The 26,120-nt window shown below is 37.2% G+C and overlaps 1 pseudogene; it reads left to right on the top strand.

Annotated features, from left to right (window-relative positions):
• The first annotated feature begins 23,171 nt into the window (after window positions 1–23,171).
• LOC148192954 (protein IRX15-LIKE pseudogene) lies at window positions 23,172–24,720 on the top strand (annotated as a pseudogene).
• The last annotated feature ends 1,400 nt before the right edge of the window (window positions 24,721–26,120 follow it).

Below are 26,120 nucleotides of genomic sequence, written 5' to 3'. Positions count from 1 at the left end.
TTTTACTGCACTTACCTGCCATGCCTCAGATGAACGAAGCTCTACAAACTGACGCCATATTTCTTCGTCAATTGCTGAATATTTGGAACATGGATTTTCATCACTTTTTGGTCCAAATATATATCTAGGCGTCAATTTTGTCTTAAACCCTCGAAATCTTTCTGCAATTGTAGATAAACACCTATTCCTTAAGTTCTCAACGTTTGGCATATCAAATGTTATCTGCAACAAAGAAAGTAATAACCTTATCACAATACAGATTTATCAATATAATGAATATAGAATTTGAAGCAATATTGCTTAACTTACCAATAGATCTTGCCAGATGAGATTCCGATCAGCCTCAGAAACATGGTCAAAGGATGAAGTAAGTATAGAGATACGATCACGTGCTAATACCCCAAGGTAACACCTAAATACATCTGCATTTGGGCCAGATGCAACTCTAGTGACCACGTCAATAATGACAGGTGTCCTCTCACCTGCATTTCTTCTAAGTATTAGTTGTCGTAACCTCGTTGCTCCTATCGTCCGTCTAGAAGTGGTGGGGACTTCATCGCCTGACGAATGAGGTGACTCAGCCATATATTTGTCACAATAAATAAGATGAAATATAAATAAAACACTTATAAAATAACATATATTATTTAACAAAAGCCATAAATATTTACACAAACATGAAATTCATACATAATCATATGGATTGGTCATATATATATTTCCTCATTGTGATCTTCTCGTATTGCTTGTATGTCATCAATTAGAGGGTCGTCATCCAAATTTATTGTCGTTTTAAATGGATGGTTGTCAGCGATATGAATATTACTTAGATTCTCTTCTTTATCTTCAATTTGCCTTTTTCCTTGGAGAGCAACATACCAATGGTCAGATGCAGGATCTTTGACATAAAAAACCTGACTTGCTTGATATGCCATGATGAACGGTTCGTCTCTATAACCAACCTTTCGAAAATCAACAAGTGTCATACCAGATTCATCTATTTTGACACCACTCTTATTGTCTACCCACTTACATTTGAAGAGTGCAACATAAAACTTAGTGTAATCAACTTCAAATATCTCTTCAATTCTACCATAGTATCTCATGGAACCAACTATAGGATTTTGATCTTTGGATGTGGAAAACTGTAGCGACTCAGCTTCTAGAGTGACGCCACTATTTTGTACTGTGCTTTTATCATCTAAAGTTTTCGTATAGAATGTGCAATTATTAATTTCGTATCCTGTACAACATACAACATCAAACTTCAAGCCATTTGCTAACCACAACAAAGTCTCAGAGGAACGTGATTCTTTCGAAACTTCAGATTTGAACCAGGACAAGAATGTTCTGTTATGCTCCATCAACTGCCATTTCTCTGATTGTCGTGGATACTTGTCCCTTACAACGGCTTTGTGAGCTTCCAAAAATGGGATCACTTCATCTGTGTTGTTTAATATGTATAGATGTGCTTGCATCAATTCTTCACGACTTTTCGTCACCACATTCACACCTCGGATGCTTTTACATGTAGAATATCTACTCAACCATGATGTCCGAGGGACTCCTATCGGATTTGCTTTAGTCATATACTCAGAGCAAAACTCAATACTTTCTTCAGCAATATATCTTTCAATCATCGAACCTTCTGGACGATATTGATTTTTGACGTACCCTTTCAAAATCTTCATATAACACTCAATAGGGTACATCCATCTTAAGTATACTGGTCCACACAACTTTATTTCTCTGACCAAATGAACAAGTAAATGCACCATGATGTCAAAAAAGGATGGAGGGAAAAATATTTCTAGTTGACACAAGATCATGATAATTTCGCTTTGAAGTTCATCTAACTTTGTAGGATCGATGACTTTACTACAAATTGACGAGAAAAATGAGCACAATCGAGTTATGGTCAGCCTAACTTTTTTGGGCAAAATTCCACAAATTGCCACTGGTAACAACTGTTGCATTAAGACGTGGCAATCGTGAGACTTCAGTCCAACAAGCTTTAAGTCCTGCATTGACACTAAGCTCTTGATATTTGAAGAGTATCCTTGTGGTACCTTGATACTCTTTAAACAAAGACAAAAACTTATCTTCTCTTGTTTGGACATTGTGTAACATGCAGGGGGCAAATAAGTACGTTTACCAATCTCTCTTGGTGCCAACTCTTCTCGGATCTTCATGTCAACCAAATCCAAACGCGCATTCACTCCATCTTTTGTTTTTCCCTGGATGTTTAGTAGTGTACCAATCAAGCTATCACACACATTTTTCTCAACATGCATGACATCTATGCAATGTCTAACATCTAACTTTGACCAATATGGAAGATCAAAGAATATTGATTTCTTCTTCCAAGGGGTCGCTACAGAAGACTTCTTCGACGTTTTCCCAAATATATGATGTACTTTATTAACTTTCTCAGCAACTTCAAGTCCAGTAAGTGGAATGGGTGCATTGTCTTTCTCTTGTTCTCCATTGAATGCTTTCTTTAACCTTCGATATGGATGATTAGATTGTAAAAATCGCCGATGACGCATATACACTGTCTTCCTTCCGTGTTTTAATTGTTGAGCTGCAGTGTTTTCTTCACATATAGGACATGCTTTATGACCCTTCACACTGTACCCCGACAAATTACCATAAGCTGGGAAGTCATTAATGGTGCAAAATAACATGGCATGCATCATGAAAGTTTCTGAAGCAAAGGCATCAAAAATTTCAACCCCATCAACCCACAACAACTTCAAGTCTTCAACTAGTGGCCTTAGATAAACATCGATGTCATTTCCAGGCTGCTTTGGACCAGATATCAACATTGACAACATCATGTACTTTCTTTTCATGCACAATCCAGGAGATAAGTTGTAAATTATCAGTATAACGGGCCAACAACTGTGATTGGTACTTAAATTACCAAATGGATTCATTCCATCAGTAGCTAAGCCAAACGTAAGATTTCTACATTCTTCACCAAATTGGGGGAATTCTTGATCAATAATTTTCCATTGCTTTGAATCAACCGGATGACGAAGCATCCCATCAGTTGTTCTCTCATCTGCATGCCATCTTAGGTTTTTAGCGTCTTTTGGATTCACAAACAAACGCTTAAGTCTGGCAACTAGTGGAAGGTACCAAACTACTTTCAAAGCAGAACCATTCTTTTCTATGATGCCACCTTCTTCACCGTTTTTCGACTTGTATCGTGATAACCCACATTTTGGACACTTTATCAAAACTTCATTCTCATTCTTATATAATATGCAATCATTCGGACATGCATGTATCCGTTTATATTCCATACCCATCGGACAAAGAATTTTTTTGGCATCATAATTACGATCTGGTAACGTATTTCCATCTGGCAGCATTTCATTCAACAACGACAACAATTCTGTAAAACTCTTATCACTTCATCCATTGCTCGCCTTTAAATTCATCAGCCTTAATACCGCTGACAACCGTGTGAACTTAGTTGAACCCGCATACAAAGGAGTCTCCGCATCAGTGGACATCGTTTCATACACATGCGCTTGGGCAAAAGCTTCTGTGCCAACATCGCGGATCATGTCCTCTAAGTTGTCTTCTTCTGTTTGATCTTCCATATCCATTGTGGAATCATAAACATTTTCAGTTCGAGAGACAGTTGGAAAGTCTGTTAATTCGCCGTGCCATATCCATGTTGTATAACTTCGTATGAAACCATCACAGATAAGATGTTCCCTAATATCAATTGCGTTCAACTTCCTCCCATTCAAACAGTTCACACAAGGACATCTGAACTTGACTTCATCATCACCACTTGTACTCGCATTACGTTGCGCAAACTCTATAAAGTCTTCTACCCCTCTCTCGTACTCAGTGCTGATGCGTGGTAAATTAATCCACCCTCTATCCGTACGCATGTTTACTGAAATTGTTTACACAATTTCAATAATCTTGAATGATCACTTTGATCGTGTTTGTATTCAAGGTGTGACCCTATCCCATTCAAGAAGATTCACTTTTTTTAGTTTATTAAACATATCAATTTTAAACAACATATCTTAAATTTCACGAAATTTTGCCAGCATTTCGCATTGGTCTTCAGGTTACACGAAATGAAAGTGATTATAAATCACAATCAAACATGCACCCAAAGATCAATACAAAACACAACGGCAATTTTTCAAGAAATTTAAGACATGTATATTAAAATTGATATGTTATAATAAACTATGAAAAAGTTATTACTCTTCTTAAACTGTCCAACCGGACAATTCAAGATTCAATACTTATAAATTATTATTACCATCTCCTTCTATTCATTTGTAAAAAGTACATTTGTTGAAAAAAATCTAGAGATAGTAAATAATTTTTGTATTGAATCTCAAACGGGAACTAAGGCTAATTCACAACAACAAACAATATATTGAAGCAAACAACTCATAATTTCCAACCTTAAACTTTATCTAATCAACAAATCAACCGATTTAATACAATAACCATTATATCAATGTAATCATCAAATAACAATAACAAATATATCAATCTCACAACAACAATTATCAAACAAATATCAAAACTTTATAATCAAATAACTATATAATTCTATTTCTAATTCTATTTATCACCAATATATCATCTCACAACTATTATTATCAAACATATACCAAAATTTTATTATCAAATAATTATATAATTGCTACTATTATGGCCAATATATCAATCTCTCACCAATTATTATAATTCAAACAGTAAATTTATTATCCAAGTCGAATATATTGAACTAACCGTGAAATGCGCAAAAGAAATGGAAGTGGACGATTGAGGCACGGTGGCAGACTGTGACCGGTGGCGGCTGCAGTGACGGAGTGTGACCGGCGTAGGTAGCAGCGTCGTCGGAGGCAGCAGCGTTGTCGGAGGCAGCGCACAGCGAGAGGACACTCAGAGTCGTGGACGGTTGAGGCCGGAGAAGGAGAGCAAACGGAAGCACGACCGCGGAGGGGGAGTGGCGGCGACGAAAATCGCAGAGGAATAGTGAAGAAGAAATGTCGCGTGAAGAAGAAGAAGCGTTGCGGGGTGGGAAAATATAAAACAGCATTTACCTCGGTTAACCAAATAACCGAGTGAGAAATGCCTCTACGGCTTCGGTTATATGCCAGCCCGAGGCATAAACGTTCCAGTAAATTCAATTTTTGAAAATAAATTTGGCTATATGCCTCGGTTTAACGCCAACCCGAAGCAGAAAGTCCTCTACGGCTTCAGTTTAAAGCAACCGAGGCAGTAGCCCGATGTACCTGAGGGGACAGTTAAGGATGTTCAGAAGAAGTAGTTCAGAGTGGTCAGAGGGAGTAGAGTGGTCAGACAACGATACGGCCTCGGTTCTTAGTATTAACCGAGGCCATATCACTGTTTCGAAAAGGTTGTCAGTGGCAGTAGGGCAACGTGGCAGGAAGAGCAGGGTATACTGCCTCGGTTTGAAGTGCTAACCGAGGCAGTATCTTTGTCTTAAAAAAGTTAGCAGTTGAAACGTCTGAGGTGTATAATATTTTAAAATGTATATGCTTCGGTTGCCTCTACGAACCGAGGCAGTATTGTTATTAGGCTTCGGTTAGGTTGGAACCGAGGCATATAATATCATTCAGAATTACAGAAATGCCACCGCGTTTGAATACGCTTCGGTTTTGACAAAACCGAAGCGTAATGTGCGAGCTTAAATCCACTTTTTTTACTAGTGTTAGTTATAGTTCAAAACGAATTTGACACATATATAAGAAACAAGAGCTTAGTTGTCATGTGTAGCCACCAGAAAGTTGGTGCAGGAATTAGTTGATGTTGGGCTTTTGCACCAAACTAGGCATATTTGCCTAGAATATTAAGTAAATGGGCAAATTTTAACCAAATATGAAGTCATGGGGCCAAAACGACTTCAAATGAAAAAGTCGTGCCCCCCCTACACGACTTCACACTGTGCATTTGACCAGTGGTGAAGTCGTGTACCCCAAAAACGACTTCTGGATCCTGTAATCGATTACAATATACTGGTAATCGATTACAAAGTGTTGAAATTGTGACCTCCCTACACGACTTCATTGCAGTAGACAAAAATGCTACTGGTAATCGATTACGACACTTCTGTAATCGATTACCAGTGTTTTAAGTGTTCAAGAACCACCCTGGTAAGCGATTACAAGCTTTTTGTAATCGATTACCAGTGTGTTTTGGTTGGTTTTTGAAAATGATTTTGTAGTTTACATATTTTATGTATTTCTTGTGTTATACGAAAAAAGAAATTGTGGTTATTATTTAATGAATGAAGACAAATTTGAAGAAAAGAGAAAAAAATTATTAATAAGAAATATTAATAGTAATATATTAATAATCAATTTGATTATAATTGGGTAAGATTAAGAAATAACTAATGAGGAAATGGACAATTTCCCCTATGATGACCTTCGTTGCAGCAGTAAGAGCATTTGTTTGGCTTATCTGGATTGGATTGATCCATTTCATTATGAATCCTATTTGTAGATGGTCTTCTGGATGCCTTGCGTCACATTTTAGGATCTGGTATGAAGTTTGGACCTGTATACGCAGACCAATAATCTTGATTTTGGATTGGGTGAAATTGTACTTCATATGCCTTGAAAATGTTGTTAAGACTGTACACTGGATCGATTACTTGGGTTAGTGGGATATGCGAAAATGCACAAATAATAATGACATGATGACATGGGAGACAAGTAGCCTGGAAGTGACCACAATCACACCACCATTCATTTAGGTTGACCTTATAGGAAAGTGGAACATGGCGGTAGTGATGAGGTGTTGAAATTTCCTGAACATCAAATTCAGAATTTTCACGGTTGTAACGATGAACATGACAAAATGCGGATTGCTGTTGATTTTTCCTAATGATGTCGGCGATTTGTTCAGGAAATTGGTGGCCTTCTTGTAGCATATAGTTCGCCTTTAATCCTTGTTCAACAAACCATGATTGTGTCCTCTCAAATGTTGTTCTGATGAGAGCACATATTGGTAATGAACGTGCTCCCTTTAAAATGGAGTTGGTGCACTCAGCAAGATTAGTGGTCATATGTCCATATCTTCTCCCACCATCAAAAGCCTGAGACCATTTTTTTAATGGGATTTTATCTATCCAATCAACTTGTTGTGGGTATTGGTTTCTTAGTGCAGTAAGTTTTGCCATGACAGTTGGTTGCTTGACCTCGTAAGCTATAATGACGTAATGAATAAATAAATTTTAGAATAATGTTACAAAATTATAAAAGTAAAAGTGTATTAAAAATGTTTGTAGTAGTACCTAAATTGATGAATTGTTTTTTGAGGTCATGATTTTTGAATTTGTTGTTGAAGTTGGATGCTAGATGACGTATGCAATAAACAGAGTTCAAACCACCTTGTTCCCAACCAACTTCTTCTGATCTTAAGGCCGATAGGATACCCTTTCCTCTGTCAGTGATGATGCAAATATTTTGTTGAGGGCAAACATGTTCTCGAAGTAGTTGAAAGAACCATATCATGGCCTCCTTTGTCTCACCTTCTACAATGGCAAAGGCCAATGGAAAAAGATTTCTATTGCCATCTTGACCTATGGCGGTGAGCAAAGTTCCATGATATTTACCCGTTAGAAACGTACCATCAACTTGTAGAATGGGTTTACAGTATTTGAATTCTTGTATGCAAGGACCGAAAGACCAGAAAACTCTTTCCATAATATAGCAATTATTGTCGGTTTGTCCATCAATCTGCACTGGAGAACCAGTGCATTGTAAAATTGTACCTGGGTTTGCATCCTTGACAGCATGCAACCACCTCAGCATGTGGTTATAAGAGTCTTCCCAGTCTCCAAACTCCATAGCAAGAGCCTTTTGTTTAGCGATCCAAGCTTTTCTGTATGACACAAAATATCCGAATCGAGCTTTAATATCTGCAATCAAACTCTTGATTGGAATGGATGGGTTTGTTCGGACTGAATTTGATATGATCGCGGCAATGTGAGTACTATCAACATTTGTATGATCTTGAGATAGTATGGTTGAGAAACACGAATGTTGTCCGTGGATATTCTTGATTTCCCAATATTTACGGACTTTCCTATAAGCTGCCCTCAAACGCCATTGACAACCGTTGTGATATTCCACACAACGAATAAAATAAATGTTGGGCTTTGATTCAATGATGGTGTATTTGTAACCGTTGGTTATGTGATAATGTTTGATTGCAACAATAGTTTCATCCTTTGACTAGAACTGCATACGTTCATTCAACTCTGGAATGACATGTTCAGATGATTGTGTGATGTGGTCGTCTTTGTTGTCATCTTCAAGTATGTTGTCTAATTCATCATCGGTGCTGAACTCATCAACATTATCTAATATCAAAGGTTGTTCGTCGATGATTTGCGATGATGAAGATGGTGGAAAGTTCCCCGATGCCATAAGGTTATAGATGTGCGGGAGAAAAAATAAGATTGGAGTAGAATGAGAGCTGTTGGCAGTGAAGTTTGGATGAGAAGATGGATTGGTGAAAGACTCATATATATAATGAAGTTTCAAGTGTGAAGGTTACTTTCTGATAAGTGGGTGTTACAGTTTGAAGTAGGGAGTACTGGACAATATAGCAGTGTCATATATGTATATAGGGTTGCATGCATTCAGTGCTTTGATATATCATAAGCTTTTCATGACACATTTTTTGTATTAGTTATAGATGTTGAGAGACTAATTTTTTTTTGTTGTTAAGAAATAAATAATGTACTACTAAGATGTATAAAAATAATTTAGTTTTTGAATAATGTAAATCTGAAAAAATAAAATTTTTTAAATAGGATTTAAATTAAAAAAACTGGAAAAAGTGAAGTCGTGGAGGGGGTACACGACTTCACCTATTGAAGTCGTGCACCCTCCCCACAACTTCCCTTTTCCCATTTTTTTTAATTTGCATAGTTTTGAATTACAAAAATTAGTTTTTGACTCCAATAAAATGCTTAAAAAATGAAAAATATTTTTACAAACTTAAATAAATTTTATTTAAAGAAAAAAAATATTTGTTGCTATTCATTAACATTATGTGTGATGATTTTTAATTGACGTTGTACATATGTACTTCACCTTAGGTTCTGACCATCAACATTCGGTGTGCTATTCATTATGCATGCTTTCCTATTCATTTGCATGCCTCTGTTCCCTTTGCAGATTTCAAGATTCCTTCATGAAGACCACTCATTTGGATTTGGAATTGTGCATCCCATGTACTGAAGCACGTGAAGTTGTCCTTGTATGGACATCAATGCTTGTCCATAAATTGGTGGAGGAACCTTACTACCATTGCATGCTTTCCTTTCGAATTGTTTGTTCCAATAGCCAAAGCACTTAATTTTTTTTCATTGCTTTTACATCCCAGTTTCACCCAAAAAATTCAAAATGGCTTCTACCCGTCAACTTTCCGTTGATATGTCCCTTCTACGTCTACAAGACAAACACATTGTGAAGGCAATTTGGGAAGACAATGAACGAGTTATTTGCCCTCGAAGACATGCAATCTGGATAGCAAAGCATGTTAACGAACTTGATGAAAGAATCATGAATATTCTACAGGCAGCGGGGTTTACCCATATTTTGAAAGCGTCAAATATGGAAATAAATCACCAGTTAGTGATTGCTTTGGTTGAGAGGTGGAGAGTTTAGACTCATACTTTCCACTTCCCTCTTGGTGAAAGTACTATAACATTGGAAGACGTTGCACTACAACTGGGGCTTCCTATTGAAGGTCATGCTGTCACTGGCATCAGTAGTGGTCCTCTAACATGTTTTTGTCAACAACTACTAGGAGATGTTCCTCCTGAGAACAGTGTCAGGGGCAATAGAATTAAATTGTCTTGGCTGAATAACACTTTTCGTCATTTGCCTCATGATGCCACAGATCAGGTTATTCAACAATACGCTAGAGCGTATATGTTGATGATAATTGGCAGCATCATGATGCCAGATACATCTGCAAGTATGGTGCATTTGATGTATCTACCCCTTTTGGCGGACCTGCAGAACGTTTCACAGTATAGTTGGGCATCCGTAGTGCTTTCCTGCTTGTATTGTGCCCTTGATCATGGGACTAGGGTTGACCAAGACAATATCGGAGGGTGCATGATCTTGTTACAATGTTGGGCATGAGAAAGAATAACATGTATTTCCCCACAATTACTCGAAGTCACAGAAGAAGACATTTCTTCTGGTGCAGTTTTTCCCCTGGCGAAAAGATGGTGTCGAACAACACAGTCAATATTCCATGACACGACAACTGTACAACAATTTCGTCAAAAGTTAGACGACCTATCACCTAGACAGGTATTTTTGACCTCTGCACTTAATATTGGTGTATATATTTTTTTCAAATTTGGCTTAATTTGTTTTTAACCCAAAACATCAATACTTCCGTTTATATGGACACCGTACAAACATGATGACATTTGTCAAATCATTCCAGTCGAAGTGCCCCCGACTTGTCAGGAAGTTGTGCCTCTGATATGTTTCTCTGTTGTACAATACCAACAATCAGACCGTGTGATGCGTCAATTTGGATTTCGACAAAAATGTACCCCATCCACCGATGAATCTAGATGAGCAACATAAACAGGATATGAGAGGACGCGCAGATTGGAATTGGCAAGAACACCATCAACAGTGGATTGCATTATGGAATGATCGGCATAATCATGAATTCAACGGTATTCCATTCCAAAAAAATGGTCACTTGCAAGATGAATCCGAGTACATGAAATGGTATATAACTCATACAATCCGCTATATTGCTCTCATAGAAGATTCAACCAACGAAGAGGTACTACAATATCCCCACCTTTTAAATTATGAAAGCCTTATTATCTTGCGATCTTCAATCAAACATTGTCTTAAGCAATATGACATGGAGCACGAACAATAGTTCCAACCGCCATCTGCATACCGTGCATCACCACCGTATCATGATCCACAAAGGTCTGCTTCTGACCATGTCAACTATCAACACCCATCTCTGAATTCAAGGTTCGAACAACACATCCCACCAACATCAACATATCCTCAGGTTGAGACCTCTTATTTTGCCTTTCCACCATCAACACCGTTTAGTGGAGGTCCATCATCTTTTAGTGGAGGTCCTTCCAATTATTTTGGAACCCCGACAATGACTCCACCATCTTCATACCAACACGCTTCTTCGTCACAAAACGTGTATCGACCGACCCTTGATTTCCAATACCTTCAACAGTCCAATGAAAGTCATCCTAGAGATGAAGACCAACACACGCAGAGTCCCACACTACAACAGCAACAACAAAGGCGAGGCCAACGACAACGACGAAGACCAACATGTGGGACTGGAGGACATAGATAGATTGCCTCATCAATTTATTTATAATTATGTAATTTGTCTATATTTTCTTAATTAATCACAAAAATTTATATCATTACAAACTTTTATCCTTTTCAGTTATTATTGCACATCATGTCAAAACAAATATATATATATATATATATATATATATATATATATATAAATCAATTTTAATATATAATGCATTCAATTAATACTAAAGCAACAAAGAAATCAAATTTTGTTCCTCCACACACTGGTAATCGATTACAATTTATACTGTAATTGATTACCAGATAGACCCTGTAAGGGATTACAGCCTTTGCTGTAATCCATTACTAGAGAGGCTGGTAATCGATTACAGCCGGGGGACGTCGCTGTCGTCAACCTTCACCCTAGAAAGCTCACCCTCACCCTCACCACCACCGTCACCGATTGCTCCACACCAAAATCTTCAATTTTCCACTCCTACACTAGCTGAAAGGTATTTCTCGCTATATAAAGACCATCAAATCATTAAGACAGGACACCTAGATGACCAATATTTCGAAAGTCACAGTTTTGAATTTTTTGGCATGCTCAAAAATATGGGATTGGATGATTTTGTCTGCGATGTTGCGCGTTTTTATCCTGATTTGGTACGTGTATTTTATAGTAACCTCAAATTTTCTGATAATGGAACAATGAAAACTAAGGTCAACAATGTGAAAATGATTATCAAACCCAGCATTTTTGCTTCCATAGCCAACCTTCCGTCTGTTGGGTTGAACTTTGAGGGTAAATTATTTGAGGATTGGGCCGATGAATACAATATAGCCAGACAATTAATTTGTTTGCCACACAATCCTCCTACGAGTAGAATTCTAGCCGGCAATATGACAACTGAGGCTAGAGTATTACATTATGTTATATGTCGTGTTTTGTTTCCCCGTGTTTCTAACTTTGCACAGGCAACCGAGGAAGATCTTCTGATAATGTGGATAATAATGACGACAAAGCAGATAAACTGGACCCATCTCATCCGACATAGGATGAAGAAGGCTTTGAGGCCAGGTGCTCCTTTACCATATCCAACTTTGGTCACCCGGATCCTAGAACATTTTGAAGTTCAATTGGAGGATGAAATATCTGTCACACCTAGTAGGCATACCACAATATCAGGAGGAGTGATACAGTCCTTTGGATTGACTAGAAACGCTGACAACAGATGGGTTCACAGAAATTCTCCTCCTCCACCTCAACGTCAAATCAACCACCTCCTCAACTACAACCACCACCACCACTTGTTCAACAACAAACTAGTTCATTTGATGACGTCATGAGGGGGATAAACAATCTCCGAACATTTGTTGGGGACAACTTCAATACACTCAATGAAAGCATGAATGCAAGATTTGAACAATTGAAGCTGAACATGGGTGACCGCTTTGATACTATTGATGCTCGAGTTGAGCATGTGGAGCACGACATTAACTATCTGCGTCGTCATTTTGGTCCACATGGCGGATCATCTTCCTAGATGCCTTTCAATGTGTAGTGTCCTTTTCTTTTAATTTAATCTTCTTCCTTTTGTAATGCATTTTTAATTCAATAAAATACTACAAATTTCATTTATGATTTTGTCTTATGATTTACATGAAATCAATTACTCTTCCTATACATAACAATACATCACAATGTAATCAACAACAATGTGTGCTTACAAAAATTCAAATCATTACACATAATTAACTTCAAAATATGTTTTACAACACAATAGAAATTTTCTTAAACCAACCAAAACACACTGGTAATCGATTACAGAAGTGTCGTAATCGATTACCAGTAGCATTTTTGTCTACTGCAATGAAGTGCAGGGGGGTCACGATTTCAACACTATGTAATCGATTACCAGTATATTGTAATCGATTACAGGACCCAGAAGTCGTTTTTGGGGTGCACGACTTCACCACTGCACAGTGTGAAGTCGTGCAGGGGGGCATGACTTCTTCATTTGAAGTCGTTTTGGCTCCCCACGACTTACCCATTTTGGTATTTTGAATTGAATTTGCCTATTCTCGTAATATATGATGTATTTTTGCCTATTTTGGTAACAAAACCGTTGATGTTGGTTTCAACTGGAATTGGTGCAGAATTTTGTTTTCCCTCTCTGGATTTTTATAGTGTAGCATCAATTTTATATATATATATATATATATATATATATATATATATATATATATATATATATATATATATATATATATATATATATTTCTTTTTTTTTTTTAAAAGCTTGTTTAAGTGTTACAAGCGTTGGATTTTGGAAGAGAATCTTGGTTCTTGTTTCCAAGAGCTAATAGTTGCTGGACCAATTTTCAACACCAGTTGAAACTATCCCTAAATCCAAAAGCAAAGAAATTTCTAAAGACGACTTATCAAATGATGATAGGTCTATATTAGTCTCCTTGCATAAGGGAAGAAAATTGTAAATAGAGGCATCATTTCCTTCCTCCTCACCTATTAATTTTTCGTCACCTGTAAATATCTCTCTTGAACATGTAAATATCTGTCTACATTAGTCTCTCTTGAACATTTCCCACTATTTTTCTATATATGTATCCTGAAGAGAAAATCATACCTATAGAAGACCAACTATTAGATGAACTAACCTTTACTGTAAACAAATTAATTAGTTAAATTGTTATCTTTGTTGATTGTCCATAAAATGTTGATAATGTTCTTTAGGCTTCACTAAATCTGAAGATAATGTTTTTGAATCTTTACAATTGAACATATGCATACAAATAGTTCCAATTCAAATTTAATATATGCAAGAGTAGGGAAGAAGAAAAATACCAAGAATTATACTGATACACCTTCACAACAAGAGTATACTAATAAAAGTAAAAAGATTATTCTTTTAATTAAACACAATTCATATTTAAGTTCATATATTATTAGAAATAGTTGTCTTTGTTTATACATGCTTCACTTGTATATATAAATTAGAAATAATTCTCGCTATAAGTTGTATATTTCCTTAAGTTCTAAACTAAGAATAACTTTTTTTCTTGGGGAATTGTGTTTAGCTATTTTCAATTTATTCTACTCATATTATATCACTGTTTGGATGTATTGTATAACTATTTATTTCAATGTCTTAACCTTTAGTTACGTGTAAAGATTGAATTTTTTTAACCGATAACGTCGTTTTCCTAAAGAAAAATTGAAAAATATATTTAATGTAGAAAATAAAAGAATTTCTACGTCAACTGATGTAAAAAGAATGGTTATATAAATCCAATTAGACTTTTGTCATTGAAATTGTATTAAATTTAATTTTATAGTATGGGACTTCTTTACATTTATTAAAGAATAAACGATACATACAAAGAATAAATGAAATTGATTATGTATTATTTTATAAATGTTTTTTTGTAGGTTTATCGATAAAAGATGAAAGTGGAGGGTGGAGGGAAGGGAAAATCAGGGTGTGAAAAAAAAAAGATGAAAAGAGAAAGAAATATATATGATACAAGATATAGTAGAAATGTAGAGAAAGATAAGGAGTGATTACTAAGAAAGTCAAAAGAATGTTTCAGAACACATTGTTATAGGAAAATTCACTCCATAGACAGTGTATACACAAGTTGGTGGTCTAGACCAATTAATAATAAACAATAGGTATATATGATTATGTATCATAAAGTATAGTGTTAATGATTTGATTATTAAATTATTGGAATCGAAGCATATACGAGCGAGGTAAAAAGTCTATACCTTTTGCCTTGGTTGTGGACCGAAACAAAAGGAGTAGGATTTTGTCTCAGTTCTCTTTTGAACTGAGGTAATATCTTGGGAAATTCAATAAAAAAAATATGTTATTGTGACACTTACATTCATCCTATAAAGCAAAGTCCTTCTTTCAGTGTTCTACTTTAGATCTTAAATAAATTAATATAACATATAAAAGAGAACTATAACAATGAAACAATAAAACACGTAAAGAATAGGTGTCTCCTTTGTAATTGTGGAATATGGAGATGAAATCACCCATATAAAATTTGTCAGTTTCCACTTAAATAAGATTAGTTTATATTGAAATATATGTTTGAGTAGTGCAATAATCATCAATATCAAATGTTGCCAACCTCTTCAAACAGAAGAAACAAGGGATAATCTTTTCAATCAAGACATCAGACAACTCACCAAGATGCAAAAGATATCCTCCTAGACTATCACGACTCATCACGAAATGGCATTGCCCTATTTCTGTGAAGTACAAATGGCAAGAACAATGTCACAAAGATGTCCATCAGCTTCCTTACCCACAATCTTCATCTCCAAAGCTTCATCTCCCTCAATTGTTTCTCTGCCTCAATTCCATGACCAACACAAATGTACATAGCAAGGAGCCTCTCATGAACCACTCCATATAGTGATGGGCTGCCATCTTGTAATAGCCAATTGGACAACCGCACTCCATCGTCCAGATCGCGTCTGATGGCGGATCGATATCGTGTCTAGATCGCGTCCGGTGCCGGAGCGAAATCGCGTCAAGATCGCTTCCGGTGGCGGAGCGAGATCGCGTCCGGTAGCAGTTCTGATTGGTCCTGGGTTTGATGGATCATATTGGGTGGCGATTGGTGGTGGGGTTAGGGTTGCGGGGTGGGAGGCGTGACAGGTTTGGGGGTGGGACGGGTCAAAACGAGGATGCGGCCATGGGCTTTGGGGGCAGAGACGGAGGAATAGGCTTCCGCGGGAGCAGGTTGGATGCAGCCATGGGATTTGGGCGGCGATTCCGCGTTTTGCACTAGTGGTAGAGACATAGATGGAAAATCCTTATGGTCAAACACTTTTAAGAGAGTGAAAGCTATCCATAAAGATGACATCAACTCTATCTTGTGGGTTTGTTTAAGGTTTGTGTTAAGACCTAAGTAGCGTAGGATTTTCTTTAAGTTAGACATCCAAATCAAGTGAAAAGTGTGTGTCATGTGCCATGCTTTCATTGAAAATGATTTTCCTTTTAGAAGTGGCCACATGATGCCGTAGGAGTGGTGAAAATTTATTTTTGGTAGTGGCCACATGTCCCTCCACCATTAGAGAGGATTTGTTTCTAGTAGTGGTTACATGACACTCTAGGAATGGAGAGGGTTGTGTTTTGTAAGTGGTCATGTCCTCCCATCATTGGAGAGGATTTGTGGACACTTGTCCACTTTCCTCATTTTTTTCCAATGAGATCAAAGGTGGAAGATCATACTTTTAGAGTTAGAAGGAGACACCCTTGGCCTATAAATATATGTGTTTCCATCCTTGTATTTCATCTTGGATTAATGCAATGTTATACTGCCAAATTATGGTCATACACTTCCTAGATCAAGATTTGAGCAACCCTAGAGGACCCTCTAGTCACATTCGTCCTTGAGTTGGCTTCACCTCTCTTGGAGCCACCAAACACTACACCATCACCACCATATCTCTTAGATTCCATGAGCTTCTACACCATCCACACCTTAGCTCATCATCCTTGGACCATTTACTACCACTTTTCTACACCATCCATCAAAGGAAACACCCCTCCATGCACATCTCCTAGTTTTGGCCCAACCTACCTAAGGAGGTTCTCATCATTTGGTATCAAGAGCCTTGGTTCTTCAAGAGCTAAGTTTCCTTGGTTTCTTTATTTATCTTCATTGTTTTTATGTGTTTATGTGTTGTTCTTACTTGTTATAATCTTGTTTCCATTTTTGTTGTTTTTATGGTTTTACTTTGCTCTTGTCAAAGCGGTGCAACATAATGATTAGTTTGTACAACAAACCAAGAGGGGGTGAATTGGTTTCTTATGGAAAATTGAGCCTTTAATTATTTTCTCTTTTAAATTAAGTTCCTTAACGATAAACTAAAACAAATAAGAGTAAGGAAGAGAGAAAATTGCATAGGTGATTTTTATACTGGTTCATATCACATAGATCCTACGTCCAATTGTTAATCTAAAAAAAGGAATTAACGTTTCACTATCACAAACCAACAAATTGTTACAATCACAACACAATTTAAGGTTAGAACACCTCTCTTGTTATCACAAGAGATGAAACTCATTTCCCCTTAAACTCACAAGGGATGAACACCTCCTCCAAATGTTTTACGAAGGATGAGCACCTCCTTTGAATCTTCACAAAGGATGACAAGCTTTAACTCAACAACAACAACATCACTCAATCATAACTCCCATGAAAGTTCTTGCTCTATGCCAACACCAAGTTCCCAAGTCCACAGACACAAGGGTTACACAAAGCCTAGAACACAGTTATCACAACACACAGCAAAATAGACAAGCTTTTTGAAATTCACGTACTTCGTATGTTAGAATGAGACTCCAAATTCAATTTAAAGAGATCTCACTCATGGATACTTCCAAAAATCCGTTGTTAGTTATTTAACTCGTGATAATCGATTATCCACTTATGGTAATCGATTATGCATTTAATGAATGCACAATAGTAAAAAGTTGCTTGAAAATTCTCATAATTGCTCGTGATAATCTATAAGAGGATCATTTAGATAAGAGAAGAGATAACTACACAAGAGATTTTATACTAGTTCGCTCCAACCGAGTTACATTTAGTCTCCTCCGTAGAGGGTTCCATTATAATCTTCATACGATTATAAATGAGTATTAGCACTATTCTTGGTACTCATCTACCTCACCGAGATTTCCTCTGAGTATTAGCACCATTCCTGGTACTCAGCATCCAACTGAGATTTTCTTTGAGTATTCGGACCACTCTTGGTATTGAACAACCCATCGAGATTTCCTTTGAGTATTTAAACTACTCCTGGTACTCAACAACCTTGCCAAGATTCGTCAACTCAAATTGAGTTTAGTTGTGAGTGTTTTAATTCTCTTCAGAATTGCAATCAAGATTGCTTACAAGTAGTTCAAACTATATCTCTCACTAAGAGAATTTGAATACAATAGAATGCAGTTTAAACACTGGTAGGTGTTTGTCTCTTCTCTCTTACAATAGTAAGCAATATGACAATGAAGTTTGAGAGTATCTCTTTCTCTTTTTCTCTTCTCTTTTCTTTTCTTCAGCATAAATGTATTCTTTTTCGTGAGCTCTTTCTCTTCTTCTTTTTAGGATGAATATGTCTTTTTAAGCTCTTCTTTCTTAAGATATTTTCTTAAGTTATCCTCTTGATTTTCTTCTTGAGAGATATTCTATTTATAGGCTTCATGGGCATTTGTCCATTAGATTGAGTTTGTAGTTTATAGCCTTGATATTAGTGCTTTCTCTTTCTTCTTGTCACAACAGTCGTTAAATAAGTTAACTTGTCAGAGCAGACATGTTTTTTTAGTCCTTTGTTTGAAGTAGGTTGTATAACTATTTTAGACTTTGCTTCAAGTGAGAAAAATTCTATGAATATCTCCTTTGTGTCTAACGTCCACTTTTTGATATTTAATCTATAACAATGTGAATGTGTGTAAAATAGCTTATATGCAAAATTATAGTAAAGTATGCATGTAGCGGATACATCTTTTCTTATCATTTTTGTTGTTTTTAACCGTTAAGCATTTAATGTCATTTAATGCTTGCTTAGAACAACAAAGTGCTTTTGATTTTCCTACCGTTAGGTAGCATTTTTCGATTAAGCTCTTTTCTTTGAAGATACCAAGTGTAGATATATACTTCATCATAAGATGAGGTACTTGTTAAGCTCATGACATCGTTTAGTCAAGTAAACGCTTCTTTAGCTTTTGTTTCTTTTTAGACAAATAGCGTTTAGCTTGCTTAAGCTTTCTTACACATTTTAATAATTAAGTCTTTTAATATATTTTTACAGAGACATTGTCTCGATTTATTTTGTTTTCGAGAGAAGCTAAATACCTATCATAGGTATTATAAGCATTGAGCGTTTTAACTCAATCTCTCTTGGACGCTTTAGGCAGAACATCATTCAGCCATGCGTTTGGGTGTTTTAGCCAAGATGTGTTTTTCTATTTCCTAAGACCTAAGTGTTTTTCTATGTTTGGAGATTATGATTCTAGGTTGTGTTTGTTTGGGTTTAGGCTCTAAGTCTTATGTTTTTACCCTACGTTTTTATGATTATCCATTCGTTTTAATATTATTTGATTAAACTTCAAAACATGAGAGCTTTTGGGCGTATAGATGATTTTGTCTTTAACAATCATGACTAATCTTGCCATTTTGATATTAATGTTATTATTTACGGTAAGGATCACATTGTTGTTGTTGTTGTTATTATTATCATCATTATTATTAATAATATTATTAATATTATTATTATTATTAATATTATTAATATTATTATTATTATTATTATTATTTATTTGAGGTAAGTGTTTATTTTACTAATATTATTTGATAACATATTACATATTTTGTAATGTTGTCAAAACAGGCCATCTGGCCCGACCTGGTCCGGATCACCATGGGTTGGTCACTTAGTGAGTCAATTCAACCTGACTCATTTATTAGCAAACCAGAAAATTTTGAATCTGGCTCGACCCACTATGAGTTGGTGGGTTAAACGGGCTGGTTCACTAGCTCACTTAATTACAATTTTTTAAATAAAAAATTACAAATTTTTTGTATTTCAAATCTAAATAAATTTCACTTCCAAAATGTTAAACTTAAGACAATTCAAAATAATAAAAAAAAGTACAATACAATCCACATATAATGAGCCAGATGGTATATTTTAGGATTTCATAAGATAATAAATTAATAAAATAAAATAGGTTGGTCGGTGAGCCAACCCGGCTTACCACGGGTTCAACCCAGATGAGTTGAGTTTAATTGAGCCGAGTTGAAAATTGACCTACATAAAAAAAAAATACATTTTTTCAAACCTAACCCGGTCCGAACTCATGGTGGGCCGAATTGGTCCGCGGGTTGTAACCCATTTTAACAGCTCTAATATTTTGTAACATTGGCCTAATAACCAAAAATTCTATAAATACATATGAAATTTCCAAGGGAATACTGACTCTCATAATTATTCTTTCTTACTAGAGTAAAGATTCTTTGACACACCTAAATATTTTACATTCATTTGACATTGTCATTACTTACTTTTTTATTCTCTTTTTTCTTGAAATAATACAAAAGTTTACACTTTTTTTACCATTCTATCTTTATAGTCTGTGTCAAATGAATGTAAAAGTATGTCATAGTATAATTACTCTTCTTACTAATAAGATCACAACTCTTTTATTAACTTAAACGTCAGAAAATCTTTCTATGTGAGTCTCTTTCAATCTTCAAAAGTACATGTCAGAACTTCAAAAGCATTCAGATCTCACCCTTTATCCAAAAGTCTATACTCACGATCATCACTAGTGCAGAAACGGGCATAGACGTCCGTTCTTTAGGCCTTTTAACGTTCGACCTCCAACGGACGTCTATTCGGGTGACGTCTATGTAGACGTCCGTTGTGTCAGGTCGGACGTCTATATGGACGTCCGTTGTGTTCGGCCGGACGTCTATATGGACGTCCGCTGTGTCAGCCCGGATGTCTATATAGACGTCCGCTGTGAACCTCTCGGACGTCTATATACTACTGCAGAAAGGGCTTTATTAGACGGCTTATTTAGGGTTATTTAGGATTACGGGTTAGGATTATTTAGGATTACGGGTTTGAACGTTTGTTTGTGCACTCCAACACGTCTGAAGAACAGATTCAAAATGAAAATGGAGGAAGATGGAGGAGTAAACGACCTAAAAATGTAGGCCAAAAAACGCCGCCCAAGAACACGCAACAAACTGCACCAAAATGCACCGAAAACGATTTTTAATCGGTCCAAATGAAAGATATGTCATCACTGAACAATTTAATCGGAACAAAAGTAAGATTAAATGGACCAAAACGCATAAAAACCAACCTGGAAATGCAAGGCGCAGAGGGAAAGGTTCGCATAACTCCTCGCGGGTTCGCGTTTTGAAGTGTGTATCTTTATTTTAAACGTCTTTTGAACGTCCGTCCTGGAGGGGGACGGACGTCCATATATAATAGACGTCCGTCCCCCTCCAGGACGGACGTTCAAGAGACTGACAGGGTAGTACAACCCCTCAGTCTCTTGAACGTCCGTCCTGGAGGGGGACGGACGTCTATTATATATGGACGTCCGTCCCCCTCCAGGACGGACGTTCAAAAGACTGAGGGGTTGTACTACCTGTCAGTCTCTTGAACGTCCGTCCTGGAGGGGGACGGACGTCCATATATAATAGACGTTCGTCCCCCTCCAGGACGGACGTTCAAGAGACTGACAGGGTAGTACAACCCTCAGTCTCTTGAACGTCCGTCCTGGAGGGGGACGGTCGTCTATTATATATGGACGTCCGTCCCCCTCCAGGACGGACGTTCAAGAGACTGACAGGGTAGTACAACCCCTCAGCCTCTTGAACGTCCGTCCTGGAGGGGGACGGACGTCCATATATAATAGACGACCGTCCCCCTCTAGGACGGACGTTCAAGAGACTGAGGGGTTGTACTACCCTGTCAGTCTCTTGAACGTCCGTCCTGGAGGGGGACGCACGTCTATTATATATGGACGTCCGTCCCCCTCCAGGACGGACGTTCAAGAGACAGGGTAGTACAACCCCTCAGCCTCTTGAACGTCCGTCCTGGAGGGGGACGGACGTCCATATATAGTAGACGTCCGTCCCCCCCAGGACGGACGTTCAAGAGGCTGATCGGTTCACTACCCTGTCAGCCTCTTGAACGTCCGTCCTGGAGGGGGACGGACGTCTACTACATATAGACGTCCGTCCCCCTCCAGGACGGACGTTCAAGAGGCTGACCGGGTAGTTCAACCAGTCAGTCTTTTCAACGTCCGTTAAGAGGGGTCTGTCGTCTACTATATTATAGACGTTCGTCCCCCTCCAGGACGGACGTCTCCACACTCAATTATTTACATTTATGCCACCGGTCAATTATTTACGTTGGAGTTTTCGTGGACGGACGTCTATGGGGTGACGTTAAAGATCAATTCTGCACTAGTGCATGATTAAAACAATGTCAAAATTTAAAATAAAATTGAATTCTAATTAAGAACTAAAAATATATTTAATTATTAAGAGAAACCGTAAAAGTAAGTATGTCGTTACTTTTAGTATGTTAGTTAGTTTGGCTCTCAATACGTGATGATATTTCAAGATAGAAACCGTTGAATTCACCTCTTCAAAAGAAAATTTCAATTATGAATAATTAAAGTAAGATCCTTTGAAACATAAAACAAAATAAAAGTAAGAAGAAAACAAAGGTGAAGCGGTGGAAAAAGGTGAAAGTATGTGACTTAGAAATAAAGACCACCCTTCCATTAAAGTTGAAGTGAAACAAACACAGGAGTAAAAGGACATAGTGCTTGGAGAAAGGTTGCTAGGATAAACGTGAACAAAACAAACAAAAACTTATCATAAGATCTCTAACGAGAATATGCTAAAGCTCCCCTTGATTGCCGCAATAACAATAATCAAATTCAAAATTCAAGTCGTAATCAGGGGATTTTTAATTTATTAATGTGTTTGTTTCCTAATCAATAGGATTACCCTAATTCTCTCAAACTATATAGGATCGCGAGATTTGGGATGTGAATGTGAAGTTCTTGGTCAATGCCATCAACATCGCTTTACTTGCGGCACTTCGTAGTTATCAGTCAGGTAGTGGATATGATTTTTAACAGATACTGATTATGCCAAATGTTGCCTACATTAACGATAATTATTCCATTCTTTGCCGGCCATCACGTTGATATGCTCAATTTTGTGACATTTAAGCACGATATGCGTGTCAGTAACTCATTTTCAGATCACATTTCAAAGTTACCTTATCTTATTCCACGTCTTTAGTATTTTGAAAATATTGTTAGTAGAGTTTACATTAAAGAGAGAGTGGACCAAGGCATTTACATTTCCCACAACCTATGGCAGGAGTCTGGGGATACGTGTGACCCTCATAATCCACTCCCCGATTCCTCTGTCCCTTCCCAACCTCAATGTACCTTCCTCAACTCATTTCTGTTTTCACTCCCACCACAACTGAAGAAACATAGACACCTTCGCTTCTTCTTCTCCTTCAAAATGAAGACTAATTCCAACAACGCCAAGCTCATACTCTTCCACCCTTCCCTTCACAAACAAAGCCCTCTACCGACCAACGCCACAACAATCTTCTCATCCTACCGCCTCTCCCTCTTCTTCTTTTTCCTCCTTTTATCCACAATACTCTTCACCTGCACCCTCATCACCACAACCTTCTCCTCCACCGCCGCCTCAACCTCTGCGGCCGCCCTCTCCACTCTCCCGCCCTCCGTCTCCAAAGCGCTCCTCCATTACGCCGCCGCCTCCAACGTTTCCGTCAAGCCCATGTCTTCCGCGGAGCTCGCCGCCCTCTCCAAAGCCCTCCTCCTCAAGCCACGTCCCAACTTCCTCGTCTTCGGTCTCACCCACGAGTCTCTCCTCTGGGCCGCACTCAACCACCAGGGACGCACCGTCTTCCTTGACGAGAACGAATACGCCATCTCTAAGTTCGAGCAGTCCAATCCCGGCATCGAAGCCTACGACGTTCAGTTCACCACTAAAGTCTCCGATTTTCCCAAACTTCTCTCTCAGACCCGTGCCCAGGTCCAGACCGACTGCCGGCCCGTCCAAAACCTCTTATTCTCCGAATGCAAGCTCGCCATCAACGATCTACCCAACCACATTTATCAAGTTGCGTGGGACGTCATTCTCGTCGACGGGCCCAGGGGGTACTCTCCGGAGGCTCCCGGGCGGATGTCGGCCATCTTCACGGCGGCGGTTCTCGCCCGGAGCGCTAAGGCTGGCAACACTCACGTCTTCGTCCATGATTTTGGGAGAGAGGTGGAGAGGGTTTTCAGCGACGAATTTCTCTGCCAAGAGAATTTGGTTGAGTTGGTGGATTCGTTGGGTTACTTTCTTGTAGCTAGTGAAGTTCACAACGTGGAAGGCGCCGTGTTTTGCAGAAACTCGAGTTCCTCGTTGTCGTCATTGCCGTCGTCAATGGGTGTCGATGAAGAGGACTAGGATTATCTTGTGATTTTAGAGAATCTGTAAAATGCTCTTTTTTTTTTTCTTTCTTTTTTCTTTTTCTGGTCTTTATATAAATATATATATTTTAAAAGAAAGAAAGTGTATTTTAAGTTGGTATTTTATGTAGGGCATGCTTTTCTCCCCAAAAAAGGGCGAGGAATATGAATGGAGTTTTTTGAATTTATTATTTTAAATTATACTACTGAACTAATATAATATAACTCTGTGTGGTCCATTAATAAGTCTAAATCTGAAGTTGCAGGCGGTAGGAGGGAGAAAATTCAATTGAGCGGGCTCGGATAATAAAGTCCTTTATTTCTGGTCCTAATTTGAGTCTCAGGATTTTTTTTTTCTATTTCTATTTCTATATAATATTTGGGTTTGAATTAAATTTTTACTGTACAGTGAGAAGTTGTTCATGATTAACAGTATACAGTTGATCAGCTTATGACTGAAACCACCAATACTTCTTCTTATACAACCAATCCTGTGGCAACACAACTAGGAGGGAAGTTGAAAAACATTAATAGTTAATTTATAGGTTTAATGATTATATCAAATATGAATACATGATATTAATGAATAATTAATAAGTTATATTGTTTAAAAATATACTGTATTAATAGATAGTTAATAATAGTTAATGGATTTGATGGTTATAAAATCTAAAATACGAGATTATTGTTTAATTAAAGATAATTTTTTCAAAATTACATTAAGATCTAGTTTAGAAGCATATTTAATTTCAATATTGAAGTGTTTTTTGCATTAGAACCATAAATGGAGAGATATACGTTTGACGAGTTAGACAATCGGAGAAAAACGAAGAGTTGAAGGACTGGAGGAAGCGAAGAAAAGAAGTTGGAATGAATTCTTATAACTATTTTGTACAAATGTTAATAATAATGGTTAAGATCTGGTATTCGTAGTTTTGTTGAGAGTTGTCTTGTCACATGTGATACGAGTTCATTTATGACATTGTGAATATTTTAAAGATGTTTTTTCTTACCAGCTAGCCCAACAGCGGTCAGAATTTTTATGGCTGAGTGTCGGTGGTGGTACGGTCAGAATTTGCCAGCGATGATAACCTCTTTTACTTTTAGATTTAATATTATATATAATATTGAAAAATGCAAAGGAAAACTAAAATTATTGTTATCGTGGAACATGAGTTGTACTGGAGAGTGCCCGTACCTCACTGTGTCAATTTGCTTTGACCCTTCATATTTTTGTATGCATTAATTTATTTTTACCAATTATTTCGAAGTTTAATTATTTTATACTTTAAATATCTTTCAGAACAGCCTCATTCTTTGTTTTAGACTATGCCAATAATTTGATTATTTTTAAATATTTTTCTCAAAGCACTGGTTTTGTAAGCAAAACAGCATATTGTACGGACCAAATTTTGAAGTGCATTATTTATTTAAAATAAGAAAATTTTTAAGCATAACGCACACACTAGTTACTTTTTTACAATTATTTAAATGTTAGAAATATGAACAAACCAAACGTTGTTCTTAATTTTAAAATTTATATTTTGGACTCAGAATGAGTCGAGAAGAGGCCTCAACCATCGTATCCACACAAAAATATCACACGGATTATATACGGGTGTTACTCCCTCCACCACCACATCCACCACATCTGGCTCTGCATCTCCTCATTCCTCTTTTATCCTTC

The sequence above is a fragment of the Vigna umbellata genome, chromosome 9 (assembly GCF_029865625.1).
Source record: "Vigna umbellata cultivar VRB3 chromosome 9, Vumbellata_1.0, whole genome shotgun sequence".
Lineage (NCBI taxonomy): Eukaryota > Viridiplantae > Streptophyta > Magnoliopsida > Fabales > Fabaceae > Vigna > Vigna umbellata.
The sequence above is the reverse complement of the archived record's forward strand: the minus strand, read 5'-3'. Positions and strand labels throughout refer to the sequence as shown.